Below are 17,561 nucleotides of genomic sequence, written 5' to 3' on the forward strand. Positions count from 1 at the left end.
CATCCATGGGAACCAAAAGAGAAGAACCAGCAGATGATGAACCTCTCCCTACTACAAGCCAAAAGGTTATAGGAGAAGGAAATAGACAAGCATTAAAAGAAGGAAATTAAGATACAAATACATCAGAAAAAACTCCTTCAAGGTATGTTCAAAAAATCATACTGAATCTCAAATTATAGGTGAAAAGGAAGCAGAAATACAAACTAGAAGAACACTTGTTGGAACTTCTAGTTACTTAGCCTTAATATCCACAATTGAACCTCAAAATGTGAATCAAGCAAGAAAATATGAATGTTGGGTTAAGACAATGCATGAAGAACTTGATCAAATAAAAAGAACAATACATGGGAATTAGTGCCAGGGCCTCATGATAAAATTATTATTGGAACAAAATGGGTGTTCAAAAATAAACTAAATGAAAATGGAGAAGTAATTTGAAACAAAGCAAGACTTGTATGCAAAGGTTATGCTCAACTGGAAGGGATAGACATTGAAGAAACATTTGCACCTGTAGCTAGACTTGAATCCATAAGAATGTTTCTTGCATTTTCAAGTTTTCATAACTTTAAAGTATAGCATATGAATGTTAAATTTTCATTCTTAAATGGAGATCTAGAAGAAGAGGTCTATATAGAACAACCTGAAGGGTTCATTCTTTGCAATGATAAAAATCTTGTGTGCAAACTTAATAAGGCATTGTATGGATTAGAACAAGGACCTCGTGCATGGTATTATCATCTTGACAGGGACCGTCAGCAACAAGGGTTCAAAAAGGGGTCTGCAGATAGCAACCTATATATCAAAATTGATAAAGATAAACTTTTGATAGTTATTTTTTATGTAAATGATTTGGATCTCTTCAGCTATAGGAATTAATCAAGATCTTTTAGTTTGTGATATTAGCAAAATTGCATATGAAAGAGTATAAAACAACCACGCGTGCATACTTCAAAGAAGAAGAAACGCAATGACAACCATTAAATCAAGAATACAAACACATTGATAACGGAGTTCACCTAGTGTGGGTTACATCTCCAGGCTCAGTGTCAAGAGTGGGTAGGCCGCTTCATTAAATGTTGCAAGATGATGATGATTACATAGTACATTCTTTGTCATTACAAAGACAAATTCCCTCACATAGAGTGGCATGTCTCTCCACGAAACGTTCTCCCTACAAGAACTCTCACTCAAATGGGCCCTCCTTCAGCATGACAAGCTAATAATTTTTTGCATGATGTGGCATACAAGTATCCTTCAACATAATGGTAACAAGGATCTCAACAACAAAATCATCATCTCAGAAAAACAAAACAAAGACATGGCATCACTACATCGTATAACTCCACTTTCAGGGATGGAATAAAAATGTAAAGCTCTGCTAATGAAATGAATTGCATCGTTGAATTCGTGGCATGAAATTGTGTCGAACGACTATAAACTTGGCCCCTTTCTAACACTGTCAAAATCTAGACCCTCAGGAATTTCGAAGATTCCCCCAAAGGTTCCTTCCTGGCAATGGGTGAAAAATATGCTTCTTGGATGAAAATTCTAAGCACACCACTACGCTCCTTGTAAAATTTTGTGAAAAATGACTATAAATTCGGCATCATTCCACCTCTATCAAAAATCAGCATCCAAGGGAATCTTTTAGATTCCTCAAGATTCTGCAAAGATTCCTCACTGTTGAATGCCTGAAATTATGCTTCTCAGATGAGGAAATGGACCACACCATCATGTTCTCTATGAAATTCAGGTTCTTTTGAGTATAAAGTTGACATGATTCTATCGCTGTGAAAAATCACCCTCCAGGGAATCTTTTAGGCATCAAGGAATATTCCTACAAGATTCCATCTCAAAAAACGTGTCAAGCATGGTTCTGCCTTGGCCACTATTCCAAGGTTCCTCCACATTGAGATTCGTGCTCCTCCGCTCCTGGTTCCGTTCAACCTCTAATGCCTTCCCCGGTGAATGGTAAAAATGCAGGGTTTTATAGCCTACGGTGGGTGGATTTTCCAATGGGGCCACTTGAGTCGTTGGTTTAAGTGGCTAAGTTTGGTGGGGGAGGTTTGTGGTTCCAACCTCTGCCTTACCATAACATGGTACGCAGTTTGATGTTTTGGCATTTTCTTTTTAAATGTGGAGGGCACTTTGTATGCTATGTTATTAGCCGTTGGCATATTTGGAATATGTGTAATGTTTGGTTGGTAAACAGTGGCAGTGGTTATGGGGCCGCAGTTGGCGGGATGGCACGAGTTTGACACCCAACGGACCCGAACTATACGGTGTCACAGCTATTAATATGGTGGGTTGTTGGCCTTTATTATATATAGTTTTATTATATTGTGAATAATGCGTTGGGGTTTGGTTGGTCGGGTTTGACTGCCAGTCAACTGACCCTTTAATATTTTTTTAATTTTTATTCTTTTTAAAACACATTAGTTGAATTTTTACAGCCAGATTTTTAGGGTCACCGGCAAAATTAACGAGGCGAAAAATTCGCCCATTCCGCCGGTCGGAATCTCGTTGTCGATTTTGACCGCCAGCCAACCGACCCTTTAATATTTTTTAATTTTATTCTTTTTAAAACACATTAGTCGAATTTTTCCGCCAGCTTTTTAGGGTCACTGTAAAAATTAACGAGGTGACAAATTCACCCATTCCGGCGGCCAGAATCCGGTTGTCAGTAAATGTCAAATTGTTGCCTCGTTAGTGGCTGCCACTAGGCCTAGTTTGACCAAAACTTTAATCGTGAATATCTTGAACATACGAACACGGATTTGAGTGTCGTTTACATTATAATAGCTCAAAAATAAAAATAAAATCTCGGATTTCGTCGTTAGTTTACATCATAATATAAATTCTCAGATGGATTTTATTGTATATATTTCAAGGTTCCAACATATGCTCAGGGGGAGCATGATCAGCATTCATTTTCATATTAAGTGGTTCAGACCTACAACAATCCTCTCTACAAAGGGAGAGAGAAGCCTTCATTTAGCATTGGTCAACTCTTTTCCCTTGATGTCAAAGGGGGAGAGAAGCTTGGTGTTTGGAGAAGCTTGGTAAGAAGTCTTGAAGTCTTGGTATTTGCAGATGTGTTTGCAAGTTTTTATAGATTGTGACCCAACACCAAAGTGGTTTTCATCAATTCTAAAGGGGGAGATTGTTGGTATTATGGCTAATGTGTTGTCCTTAATGAAACCTACTTGATAAAGATGTCAACATTGTGACCACATGATGAGTGATGTAGATGTTATAGGTGATATGGACAAAGGAATTACAGTTCAAAGACAGATGAATTTTAAATATGAAGTTTGAGAAATATACACAGATCTTATGCATAAGGGTCGCGTACATATGCAAGTATTGAGTAGAAAAGTTGCGTACAAAATCCGCACCATGGTAATTTGGATACCAGGGATATTCACCATGGTATTGGACCATAATAATGGAAGTGACAACGGTTATTTTTATCCCATCTAAGAATACCAATGGCATTACTAAGGAATTGGCCCAAGGTATTGGCTAAGGCTAAATCTATATAAGGAGACAAATATCAAAGTGTTAAGTGTGCAAGTATTAGGTTGTCTATGAATGATTTTATATGAAACAGGTGTGCATCAGGGAGTAAGGAGAAGACTTAGATTTGAAAGATCTGAAATATGTTGACATATATGATTGATAGATTTACTTGTTGCAAATGTCTAATATTGATGAAATTGTGATCTCAACAATTTATTCAGATTTTTATAGTATTGATAGTAAAGGTTGTGGAAAGTGAAATTGTGTTTGCAGCGAAATTTTTTTCAAATATATACGTAGGTCCATTTGGGAATAGTCGTGTACATACACAGATCCATCTCTGTAGGGTCGCTTACATATTCTGCGAAATAATTTTCAGTATGTACAGATCTATACGCGGGTGTTGTGCATGGTAAGCGTGTTCATATGTCGATACTCCTTGTGGAAGTCACGTACACAAACTAGGGTTTGATCTTATGATTACAGTTGATGTTGTCTGGTTTGTTTGTTGTTGTCTATCGATGATGTCACTATCATGATGATCTATGTCTGACAGTAAAGATTGAGGTGACTGGGTGTATGATCTATTGTCTGAAATCTGTGATTAGTTCAGTAATCTATAATTGGTGAAATGGTTTAGTGATTGAGGACTCATTGTTCTGTATTATGATATCTTTACACAAGTGTTATAAAGAGAAGGCATGTAAATATGTGAGTCTTATTCACTACAGTAACGTGCATAATTTGATGTTTGTTATTTTTGGTTGGAATCTGCATTCAGTGATTTGATGCTTCAAAATTTAAATTGATTCGCAGTGTGACAGTGTCTCATGTTCAGTGCTTCAGTTTGTTTGGGTTTATCGTTGATATGGGTCTAGTTTGAAAATTTTCCTACAGGTTGTATAATGATTGTTTGACAGGTGGATCTAGTTCGATACATTCTGAAAAGTGGTCCACAAGGAGTTGAGGGTTACAACCTTCAGAAACGGAGTAGGAGCTCCCTTCCAGTGGGAGCTAGTAAACAAGTTCAGGAGGTTGTAGCTCCCTTCCAGTGGGTGCTGGAGGACGAGAGAAGATTGTAGCCTTATGTAGGTGGGTGTCTGCATACTGAAAAGGATCTGCATCAATACAAATCTAATATTGTTTCTTTATATCATAAGAAAGAAGACATTGACAGTAGCAGCGATGGTTTTCTTTCACATTGGGCTTCCACCTATAATACTAGTGTTCTATGTGTGTTTGTTGTGATTTTTTGTTTTTATTTACTGCATACTTAAAAGTAATTAATCTATTGATGCACTTATTGAAGATAATTATCTAATAGAATTCAAAAAAATCAATAAATTGTATATACATTGGTTTCCTTCTCTGAAGTAGCGTACATACACAGGTTGCCTTAATAACAGTAGCACATATTTTTCAGAATATAATTTTTTGGAAGTTTGAATTTAAAATATTGATTCACTCCCCCACACCCCCCCCCCCCCCCCCCCTTTCTTAGTATTTTTTCCAACATCTTCAAGCATGTGCCTCTAACATCTCTCTGATTTTGGGCAAAAAACTTTCCATTTCAGCATCTCCAAATACCCCATAGAATATAGCAAGGCAAAGTATTATATTCCTTATCATCCTCAAACCATTGAAAAAGACATTTATCAATAGAAATATTATCCCAAACAACATATAAATTGAGCAAATTCAAAACTCTGCACCAAATAAAAAATGCGAAAGGGCAATTAAGAAATAGATGTTCCACATATTCATTATCTTCTCTGCATAAAGCACAGCTCCAAGTCCCTTGAAACCCATTTTTAGGAGGTTTTCCCACCTAAGAATCATGTTATGTAATACCAACCAACTAAAACATTTTAATTTTTTTTGGATGTCCCATTTCCAGGACCTTTGAAACCATAGAGATCCGACCTTCGAGCTTTTGGATCTATGAAAAATATGAATATATGTCTTTTCCTCAAATATGTTCCTTATACATACGACCTTCCCAAGTAATATTATCCTCTTCTTCTAACAATTCTATACCTACTAAGATTTATTGTAATATATATTGATCTCATTCAACAGCTAAAGGACTGAAAAGTCCAATCTCCCTAGCATTAAGCCAAGAGTGTGAAACTGGAAAAGAATGATGATCAACATAGATGTGGTTTAGGAAGAAAAAACCAATGTTTTGAATAAACCTAAGAATTGGAGCCGATAAATAATGTTCTCCAACCATACCTTTAATTGCATCTAATCCAATCTCTATCTTAGATCTCGAACCCACCTCCCATCACAAATTCTCAATTAACCAATGTTTTATCTTCATCGTGCTCCTCCATATATATGTTGCTACCTTTTTTTGTAGGGCTCCTTCTTAAATCCATATCATAAATTGATTTTTTTAAGATATTTCTCTTTAATAATATGTTACCAGAGGCCTTTTCCATTTATAGACCTCCAAAATTTCTTAATCAACAAAGCACTACTAAAGAATTTTGTAATCTTAATTCCCCAGCCACTGTCTTCCACTTGTCAAGAGAGCACTTCAAGGCAGACAAGATGAATTTTCTTCATATTTCCTGGACCGGCCCATAGGAACTTAGCATTGATAGAGTCAATTCTTTTTATAATGACTTTTGGAAACTTATATAGATGCATCCAATATACTGATATGTTTTGTAAGACAAAAGTAATCAGTATAGCCTCTCTCCCATTGAGAGCCACTTGTGTGCCCAAAGTGTCAACTTCTTCCCAAATTTTTTAATAAGCTAGTCCCAATCCTTAATCCCATAGTTGTTTGGTTTCAAAAAGAAACCGAGATATCTAAATTCGTCATTCATAGAGATAATCTCCACCTCAAATATTCTTGAAATCTTTATAATCGAAGCGTCATTTTTTGTAGCCAAAATCAGAGTCGATTTAACTTTGTTCATATATAGCCCTGATGCGTCCCCAAAAGAGGAAAGAATATGATGAAAGCCATTCCATTCGACAATTGAGACCTATCCTATCAAAAGAACATCATCAACAAACACTAAATGTGAAATGTTAATATTCCTAGTCAACTGACAACCAGAAATTATGCTCATAGATCAAGAATCTACAATCATCCTACTCAATCCATCTATAACAAACAAGAACAAAAGTGGGGATAAAGCACATCCCTGTCTAAGACCTCTATATTCCTTAACGAAACATGATGGAAGCCCATTAATGATGACAGAAAAATTCACTGATGTAAAGCAAGCCATTATCCAATCTACCACTTGGATCTTGATCCTAATCTTATGGAGAAACTGTGTTAAAAACTCCCGATCCACACTATCATGAGCTTTAATCAAGTCTATCTTCATAAGACACACTTCCATCTTTCAGGATTTGATACACTGAAGGCACTCTTGAGTGATAGCGATTGCATCTTGGATCTGCCTAATGACTAAGAATCCCAATTGCTTTGGGGAAATGTGTTTAGAAGGTGTTGATTTGATCACGTTGGAAATTATTTTAGAAATCATTTTGTACACCATATAACAAAATGAAATGGATCTAAAATTAGCATAAATTGAATACCTCGGCAATTTAGGAATAAGGGGGAAAAACGTAGCATTAATAGAAACTGAAATCGAGCATTAAACATGTGTTTCCTTTTCCACTCCATAAATATTTATTATCATTAAATCAAGAAAATATAAAAATAACTCTATTGTCCATCCAGTTGGGCCAGGGCTCTTGTCCTTGGCCGAAACTTTCAGAACCTCGATCACTTCCTCCTTATAAACAATCTTGGAAAAAGATGAATGAACTCCAACTGATTTTCGAAATTAGCGCCTTCTTTAGCTCTGTATTGTTTGCTGAAAAAAATAGTCACTTCCTGTTGAATTTCTTTTTGGGATGTAAGAAGATTACCTTCACCATACAAAATATTCCATATGGCATTTTCCTTTTTCCTTTCTTCTTCCTGATGAGTAATAGTACTTTTCTATGCTTTTTGTGAATTTTAATATATTTTCTTGAGATGTAATTGTATAAACATCAACTAATTGTAATTGATTGTGTACATACGTGATTGTAAGAAATTCAATTATGATTCAATGGAACAATATGAGCGTGCAACACATCAATTATTTTTTTATTTTTTTACTATGATTGTATGGACCGCTGGATGTGTAACTCCACAAATTCATTGGTATTGCATGTAGGAATTTGGAAAAAAATTCGCTTGCACAGCAGATTGTACAAGGTAACGAGATTGTATGGTGAAAGTACGGTAGATTGTATACCAAACAACCTGAAAAATGTACAAAACAGTGATAACCAACAGTGGAAAACAAATCGAACGAACAACACTACAGTTGATCGTTAGTTTCATGTAGCAACTATGAAATTAAATTGGCGGATTTTAATTTCCATATATGGAATTAAAACCAAGAATTATTCTATGTATAATGGTACGGGTAAGATGTGGTGCCCATAGTGTGGTATGGTAACATGTGATATGTGATTTGAATGAAAATTCGCATCTACCTATGGTATTCATCTACCCACGGTATTTATCCACTCATAGAATATATCCATGATATTGTAAGTGGCATCCACCCATAGTATTTATCCACCGATGGAATTTACCCATGGTATTGTAAGTGGCATCCACCAATTTTATTCATTCACCCATGGTATTGTAAATGAGATCCACTCTTGGTATTCAATCACCCATAGTATCTACCCACCCATGGAATTTCCCTGTGGTATTATAACTAATAAAAAAGATTATAAGTAACAAGTCGAATTTTGTAAAAGGGCATATTGTCCACCACAATGTAGCTTTTACAGTGATTCTCTATTTTAATAAAAAAATCTGCGTGGTTTTGTTTAATGTGTGTTCTCTTATTTTCTTCTAGAATTTCGATTTTTCAGATCTTGGGGTTTCCCCCCCCCCCCCAAGATCCATTTCATTTTTTTAGATTTTGGGGGCCTCCCCCCAATATTCGGATCAGTGGTATTATATTCAGGTTAGGACACCATGGGAATGAAGGTTTGACGCATATTTCAGTGTCAAATGTTTGCAACAATCTTCAAAAGACTTCATGTATGCGTTGAAACTTCCACAAAACACTTTCTTAGGCAAAGTGGGAAGATTTTTTTTTTTCTTTTGCAAGAATTTTTTGGACGGCGAGTTTGCATATCAAATTTTGGTGCAAAAATTATAAAAACAAAATAACATATCTAGATTCCTTGAAAAAAATTACCCAAATTCAAAAAAAAAATCGATCGAATCGGACTCCGGATGAGGGAGATATCGTTGATTTAAAATCAGTGGTGTTGCAAGAATTTTTCTGACGGCAATTCGTGGGCAACGGATCTCCTATCATTTTATGTCGTTTTGTGCATAATTTCATAAACAAATATTGCATATCTGAGCTCCTATTGAAAATTGACCCAATTTCAAAAAAGACATTACTCGAATCGGAGTTCGGATGAGGGGGATATCGCTGATCTAAAATTAGCGATTTTTTCAGAACTTTTGTGACGGCGGGACAGTTACAGCTCAAATCTGAATTTCCAGAGTGTCCAGATAGGGATTTCAATCACGTAGGAAGATGAAAAATGATCATTCTATTTCCAAAAACAAGTTATAATAAAAATTCTAAGTTATAGTGACCAAGTTATGACCATTTTAAATTAGTTTTTATATCTAGAGCAACATTCGGAGCGAGTTCCCTTTGGAGACGTCCCCTCCCACCCTGCTTTAGTAGGCACCTGCTTCACATTCATCAGTTTCATCATAGCAACATCTAGCTTGGGTTCTTTGGAGACGTTCCCTCCCACCTCATGCTATGTAGGCACCTACTACTTCATCAATAGTCATCATCATAGTTATGGGTCAACTACACAAAATCTTTCCCATCAAAGTTCATTTACTAGGCCACACACTGTTAGTATCACAGTTGGTCACAAGCATTACAGGGTATCTCTATCCTCGGATCTTCATTTTTCATGGTTATGGGTCATCCACAAACCCACACTTCATTGAAGGTCATTTGTTGGGTCGTACACTATCATTATCACAGTTGGTCACAAGCATTACAAGGTATCTCTATCATCGGAACTTTGTTCATCACGGTTATGGGCTAACCACTCAAAACCCTTCTCTTCAATGATCTTCATATTCAACAAAGGCTTTTTCGGAGGGAAATTCACGTAATGGGGACCACTGCGTCTTAAGGAGGGAGGAATGATCTAAATGGAAATTGGCATCCACCCATGGTATTCATCGACCCATGGTATTTATTCAGTCATGGAATATATCCACGGTATTGTAAGTGGAATCTACCCATGGTATCGTAAGTGACATCTAGCCATTTTATTCATTCACCCATGGTATTGTAAGTGAGATCCACTCATGGTATTCAATCACCCATGGTATCTACCCACCCATGGAATTTACCTATGATATTATAACTAAAAAAAAACTATAAGTAACAAGTCGCATTTTGTAGAATGACATAATGTCTACCACAATGTAGATTTTACATTGATTCTCTATTTTAATAAAAAGTTCTTGGTGGTTTGTTTAATGTGTGTTCTCTTATTTTTTTCTGGCATTTCAATTTTTGAGATCTTAAGGGCCTCCCCCCAAGATCCAGATCAATATGTGACAGTGATATATAGCTAATTGATAGTGATGTACAATGAATTGTACAATGACTATCAACTGAAGATGGTATGGATATACTTGCATATGTAATTACAACCAGTAAGGTTGCAACAAACAATTGATGCGTATGTACAAAATCGATGCTAGAATGACTTCTTATGTTTCCCTTTTTACTTCTATTTCCTGATTTCTCTTTTTTTCCTTTTTTCCTAAAATTGCAACAGTTGATGATTTTATTCAACTAGATTTTTTTTAACGTTAAATGGCCAAAAGCCTGGGGATGGTCAAAAACCAAGATCAAGAAACTCTAAAAAAAATAGTATGGCCAATCGTAGAAATCAACAATGAAGCTCTAATACCAAATGTGACAAGGAATATGGCTCACCAATTTAATATCCAAATGAAATCTAAAGAAATCCATTAGGATAAAATATGTACATTGAATTCCCAAAATGGGGTGACTCAAGACGCAAGATGTGGTGAGGATGGCGAGGATGTTGCCACTTCATTCATTGAATAACATTGATTTGCCTCCCTCCCAAATTGCAATGATCTAAGTGGAATTAAACACAATCATGGGTATTCATGGCAATATATTTTCCATCACCTCCATGGAGTATGGAGTTCGGTCGTATCCTATCCCAACCGAGATTTACACACACGCTAAATAGAGCTTCATTGCATTTGGGTTCTTAGCCATAATGGTGTTTGGCTCCCCAAGTATGATGCCATTTATCTCCATTATTCTACAAAGATGTGGCCTTTGTGTGTGATCTTTTTGGCACATTGTCTCAGTGCTTTCTACTTCAATTGGGTGTCTCCATGTGTTCTTTTTTGTGGTTTTCTAGCTATGCCTCTATGTTTTAAAACCCTTTCTTTGTAATAGCCTTATCAACCTTCATCACCTTCTTGTGTGGATTTCTCTGGTCATCTAGTTTCACTCCCTATTTTCTTTGTCGCAATTATGGTGCATCAGCAAGCTTGGTGCAAACGAGATGATGGTGGTCACAGCTCACCCAAGGGTTATTGGGCTCAGCGATGCATTGAGTCCTCGGCTAGATTATATAGTGACAAATCTCGCAAACCATTAGAGGTCAACTAAATAGGTGGAGTCCAATCTAGTTGGTGAGCGTAGTTATCTATCTAGTTTTGAAGTCCCAATAGCATTGGAGGCTTGGGTGCCAAACATGAGGCACACTCACGACCGAGAAACCAATATATGTACACAATAAACCTTTATTGGCATTTGAAGTCGCTCCTAGGTGGTATCCTGCTTGATAGTAATGACACCAAGGACGAAATTTGTTTGATCTTGGATGGTATGGTGCTACATTTGAAGGAAATGAATAACAAGCTTAATGCACATAGGCGAGAGTGTGGCTCTAAGCTCTAGACCAAGTAGCCATAGCCTTGTGGAACCTATGCGTATTGAGGTTGATGCCTCAAATTCTTTCTAGCTTTCTTCATGTTTTGATTTTCTCTATCAAAATTATTTAATAGCAAGTTTGTGAAGGGTATGATGCATTACCTAACTAGTTCATGTGTCATTGTGTAGCCTTATGGAAAAAACAGTATACTATGATGGACAGTTTTTTTGGTTATTTTATTTTCAAAAATTGTTAATACATTTTTTTTTAGTGGTCTATGTAATGTTCTAATTTGCTTATGAGACATAAGGAAGGGAATATGTTAGCCTAATAAGGTTCCTGTAGGCTAGGGCGGAAAAAATTAATCAAGGGAACACAATTCGCCTAAAAGAAAACATTACAAAAGATAAAATGGTGAGAAGAGGGACGTGAGCCCTATGCTAATGAAAATTCACTTAAATTATAAAGTGAGAAAACCCATTAAGTTGACTTTATTAAAATAAAATGGTTAAAAAGTAGCAAAGTGGTGAATGATTTATATAAAGGTTAAATGAGGAATCCCTCTTCATTCTTGCATTTGCTCGCTTGAAAATTAAAATTTTGGAGAACTCTTGAGAAAGGGTCTAAGGTCTATGGAAACTCTCATTTGGTTGTTGGTTTCAGTGTCGAAACTATACATCCTAGCTAGTGTTGCAGCGAAATCACCCAGATTTTGACATTGAGCTTCATTGTTTATGGAGGAGAAAATAATGGCAATGTTGGAGTAAGTTTTCAAGGTGTTATCAGTTGATTTTATACTCTGACAATGGGCATTTTATATCTCTTTAAACATTGAATTTCCAAGTTAAATTTGAGGGTCGAATTATTCCATAACTCAGTGGGACGCGTTTGTAACATAAGGGGCCGAGTATGACACAGTCTTGAGGGTCAAGTTCACTGTTAAAAGAGGTTGAATATCCTTGTTGTAGTTGACTATGAACATTTTATACATTTTGGGTTGAGTTTTGAACATAGAAGGGTTGAGTCCAATTGTTGTTAGAAGGATCAATTTCTACCCTTATGCTAGCCAAGTTGCATTTAGTGTGAGAGGGTCGAGTTTTGTCAAAGTTTTCCCTACCTTGGGTTGATTTTTGTTTGTTGGAAGGGGGTCATGGTCTTCATTTATATTACGCTGAGAGTAATATTAAAAAGGGGCAACTGACAGTTATTCCAAGATAATAGAGTCCATTATTTTTTGGGTCGAGATACAATCAATGTGTGAATGTTGAGTTTGCTGATTCAAAGGACCTTTATTTTTGTTGTATGGAGGGTTGACTCCTAGTTTCACAAAAGCTAATATATTTCTAAACATTGTACCAGCATTTTGTGAGAGTCCTATACAGCGATTATGTGGGTAAAGATTGTTGATATATCTTCTTGTATTTATCTCAATATGGTTGTAGAGGCCTCATATCAGTGGTATGTGTAAACCTTGAGTTTAATGCAACTTATTCATTTCTTTTTGAAGTAGATTTGAGATTCTCTTTGGTATTGTGTATGTTTATCTATTATAAATTTCAAGAAAAACATGGCTACAACCATGTATTGCAAATTGTTTAACAAAGCACCACAAAGACAAACTCAAACAAAACTCAGAAATTTAGTGGGATTTGGAGATATTCCAAAAGACGTATCTTATAGTGGTGTCAGAGCATGGTCTTGGATAGTTGTGTAGTTTGAAAGAAAAGACTTTAACAGTGGTTTGATGAGTTCTGAAAACTATCACTTTAGTGGTGTCACCTATAAGAGAAGTTGTCAAGACAGAGAACCCACTCCACTTCAAGAAGAAGAAGAAACTTTAAAAAAGGGGAAAGAGGAAGGAGTTACATCTGAAAAGGAAAAGGTGGCCATGGGAAATAAGGAGAATCAAGAGTTTAATAGCTTACTTAGTGTCCTAAATAATTTGGCTAAGAGCCAAAAGGTGATGGAGTTGATGGGGAAGTTAGCCAACATGGAAGGTTCCACCGAAATTCCGATGGGGGAGCAACATAAAAGGGATCCTATAAATGGATAAGGATATAATTGTGGAGAACACATCCATGTACGCACAACCATGCAAAGCCACCCACACCTATATAGAAAAATACCCAAACCCAATATGCCACAATTTTTAAATGAGACAGCAGCGTGCCAACTGAGCAAGTAGATCAAGATATACCTTTTGGGGAGTATTTGGACGAGTACAGGAGGCTAGGATGATATTTTCAAGCTGCGATGAGTTTCACATATTTCTAGAACCGCTAGATGAAAAACAAGCCTAAAGGAGCTAAGAAAGCTATGAGGCAGAACCATGAGCTTCAAAAGATATTGGGGAAAGTTTCCATCCTATGTTTTGATGGGTCATCAAAATGTTCAGGGAGATCATGGGTTCAGAAGTCGGACACATACTTCCAACTACATCAGAAGACAAAGGAGGATGGCATTAAGTTGGCTACGTTGCATTTGGATGGTGAGGCCCATGAGCGATGGTATGATAGGTTAGTGACTTTGGTTCATGCCAGCATACCTTTATATTTTGAGTTTACTTAGAGACTCATGGAGCGCTTTGATTGGAAGGACCTTGAGATTCATTTCAGAGAGTTGGTACAGCTCAAGCAGACTGGCAATCCAGAGGCATATATCTCAGAGTTTCAAAAGTTGGAAGTTATGGTCACCGATGTATCTGACGCACTGATGGTGATGTTGTTTGTTGAGGGGTTATTTGAGCCTCTACATGGTTGGGTTAAGGGTTATAAGCCCGCCACTCTACAAGATGCAGTTGGCAGAGTCAAAGATATCCAAGATGTTGTTCCTAGGAGTAGATTTCCTCCCAAACCATCCGTTCCTCAAAAGAACAAAGACGCTAAACTCGTTCAAAGGGTATACACCGAGAAATCAAACATGGATGAGGAGACCCAAAAGGAGATGAGGAAGAAGAAACTTTGTTTCACTTGTCAGAAGCCTTAGGCGCTAGGACACAGATCTGTAGGGAAGGACAAGTCGGGAAAGGCACAGTACATTGAGATCTACTCAGATAGTGACAGTGATGAGGAGGATGAGGATGAGGAATCAGGGCAGTGACAGATGCAGGAACAAGAGCATTTGCAACAGATGAGGAGACATCACACGTTGGCGCTGAATGCCCTATTATTGCATCCATGTCAAGACTTCCCAGGTACCATGTATTCAGAACCAGGGAGGTCATGTTGGGACAAAAAGTGATCATGTTGATTGATGGTGGGGAATCTCACAACTTTATAGATGCAGTGATGGTGGATCGGAGGGAGATTTCGATGGAAGAGTTTAATTGATTCACAATGGTCATATTGGGTGGTCATCAAATGGAGTGCACTAGATGGATCCCCAAACTAAAAATAACCATGGGGGACTACACATTGACAGATGACTTCTTTGTTGTTGACATATCAAATACCAATGTGGTATTCAGTGTTCAGTGGCTTTACTCCATTGGAAGATACACTACTGATCAGAGGAAGATGGAGATGGAGTTTACATATCATGATGGCGGGAAGGTAGTTTTGCGGGCCATGCATCAGTATCCACCCAAGGTAGTATCATGTCAGAGTATGGAGGCAGTGTTGTGGTGTGGAGACATAGAATGGGCAGTAGAGTGCTACATCTTTGACAAAAGAAATTCAGAGCAACCTCGACAGTATGCAAACAGAATTCATGTAATAATCTGCAAACATCAAAAGAAATTTGCTAGCATTCCTCTAGGTAGACCTCCATATAGAGGATTTGAGCATGTGATATAAAGTTGGAAGAGGGGGTGCAGGTTGTTATAACCAACCCTTATCATCATCCCAAGGTTTATAAGGACGAAATTGAAAATGTTATCAAGGCACTATTGAGATTGGGCCACATTCGTCCTAGTTCTAGCCCATTTGCTTCTCCAGTGGAAGAAGGATGGCACCTTGAGGGTGTGCATTGATTATTGGGCACTTAATAAAAGAAAAATCGAAAATTGGTACCCTATTCCAAGTATTGATGAGTTGATGGATGAACTGAAGGGAGCAAAGTATTTTGTGAAGATAGATCTTCACTTTGGCTACCATTAGATCCGAGTTTGGGAGCAGGATACCCCAAAAACTGCTTTCAGGTTCCACCATGGGCACTATGAGTTTCTAGTTATGCCATTTGGGCTAACCAATATCCCCGCAACATTTTAGTCTTGCATGAACCCTGACTTCAACAAATAGTTGTAGAGGTATTTGTTGGTCTTCTTCGACAACATTCTCATCTACAGCAAAACTTGGGGGGACCATCTCAAGCATTTGGACAAAGTATTGGGAATTTTGGAGGAGCAGGATTTCTATCCAAAAGATTCCAAGTGTAAGCTTGGTATGACTAAGATGCTCTATTTGGGGCATGTGATCGGGGAAAACAGGGTTCAAGTGCACCAGGAGAAGATCAAGGCAATCATTGAGTGGCCTACCCCAAAGAATGTGACTGAATTGAAGAGCTTCCTGGGCCTTTGCACGTATTACAGGAAGTTTGTTAATGGGTTCTCATAGCTGACAGCACCTCTTACAGACCTCACAAAGAAGGAAGCTTTCAATTGGTATAATGAGGCATAGGAAACCTTTGAGCGAATGAAGTAGGTAAGGAGTTCATGAGTTGTGTTAGCACTACCAAACTTCACCCAACCATTCATACTTGAGTGTGACACATCAAAGATAGGGATAGGGGCAGTGATAGTGCAGAATCACCACCCCATTGTGTTTGAGTGCCGCAAACTCAAAGATTATGAGTGGCATTACTCAATATATGATAAAGAGATGCAGGCCATTATGCATGCACTCGCCAAATTTACACAGTACTTGGCAGGGAACAGGTTTAAAATAAAGGTTGAGCATAACAACTTAGGGTTCCTCATGGAGCAGAAGGAGTTGAGCGAGAGACAACAAAAGTGGATCAGCAAGTTGCAAGCATACGATTTTGAGATTGAATATGTGAAGGAAAAGAACAATGTGGTAGCAAATTCCCTTTCCAGAATGTCACCCACCCTCTCTCTCGTGGAGATCACTAATGACTAGAAATCCATCCTACTAGTGGAGTACTCCAAAAACAAATTTTCTTGTGAGATCCTCAATGGGCTAATCCAAGATGACAGGTTTTGTGTCATAGATGACATTATTTACTACAAAGACAGGATCTACAAGCTACCAGAGTCTCAACTCAAGGAAAAGATCATGCCAACAACACATAGCCCTGGGTATTTGAAGACCTATACGCAGATCAGCGAAAGGTTCACATGGAAGGGCCTCAAGACATATGTGGTCGGGTTTGTGAGAGAATGCAACGCCTTCCAACAAAACAACGCAGAGCATACTCACCCGGAATGGTTGCTTTAGCCACTTCCCATTGCAAGGAAAAAATGAGAAAGCATTTTCATGGATTTCATCATGGAATTGCCCCAGGTGCAGCGGAAGGACTGTATTTATGTGGCAGTGGACATGCTCATGAAGTTTGCACACTTCCTTGCCATACCTTCCAAATATTCAACGGCACAAGTGGAAAAGTTGTTCTTCAAAGAGGTATTCTGATTGCAAGGGTTGTCGAAGACCATTGTGAGTGGCAAAGACCGCAGGTTCATGGGAGGATTTTGGTAGGAATTGTTCATATTGGTTAGGATGGAGTTAATGCATAATATTAGCCACAACCCACAAACTAATGGACAAATTGAAATAGTCAACAAATGGTTGGAGGGGTATCTCAGAAAATATGTATCTGGTGAACAGAAAGCATGGGTAAAGTGGTTACACCTGAGAGAGCATTGTTATAACACCACCTATCACGTGTCAATTGGAATGACACCCTTCAAGGCCCTGAAGGGATATGAAGCTCTAACATTTGTGGATCGATTATTTGGGGATATATGAGCCCATTTAGGTAAGTATTAGGTTCAAGACAGCCAAGACATATTGCGGGTCCTCGAAGACAATTTGTAGATGGCTCAAAACCAACAGAAATATCTATGC

This window comes from Pinus tabuliformis, chromosome 6 (genome assembly GCF_031772625.1).
Source record: "Pinus tabuliformis cultivar Carrire ecotype Pingquan chromosome 6, CPIR1, whole genome shotgun sequence".
Taxonomy (NCBI): domain Eukaryota; kingdom Viridiplantae; phylum Streptophyta; class Pinopsida; order Pinales; family Pinaceae; genus Pinus; species Pinus tabuliformis.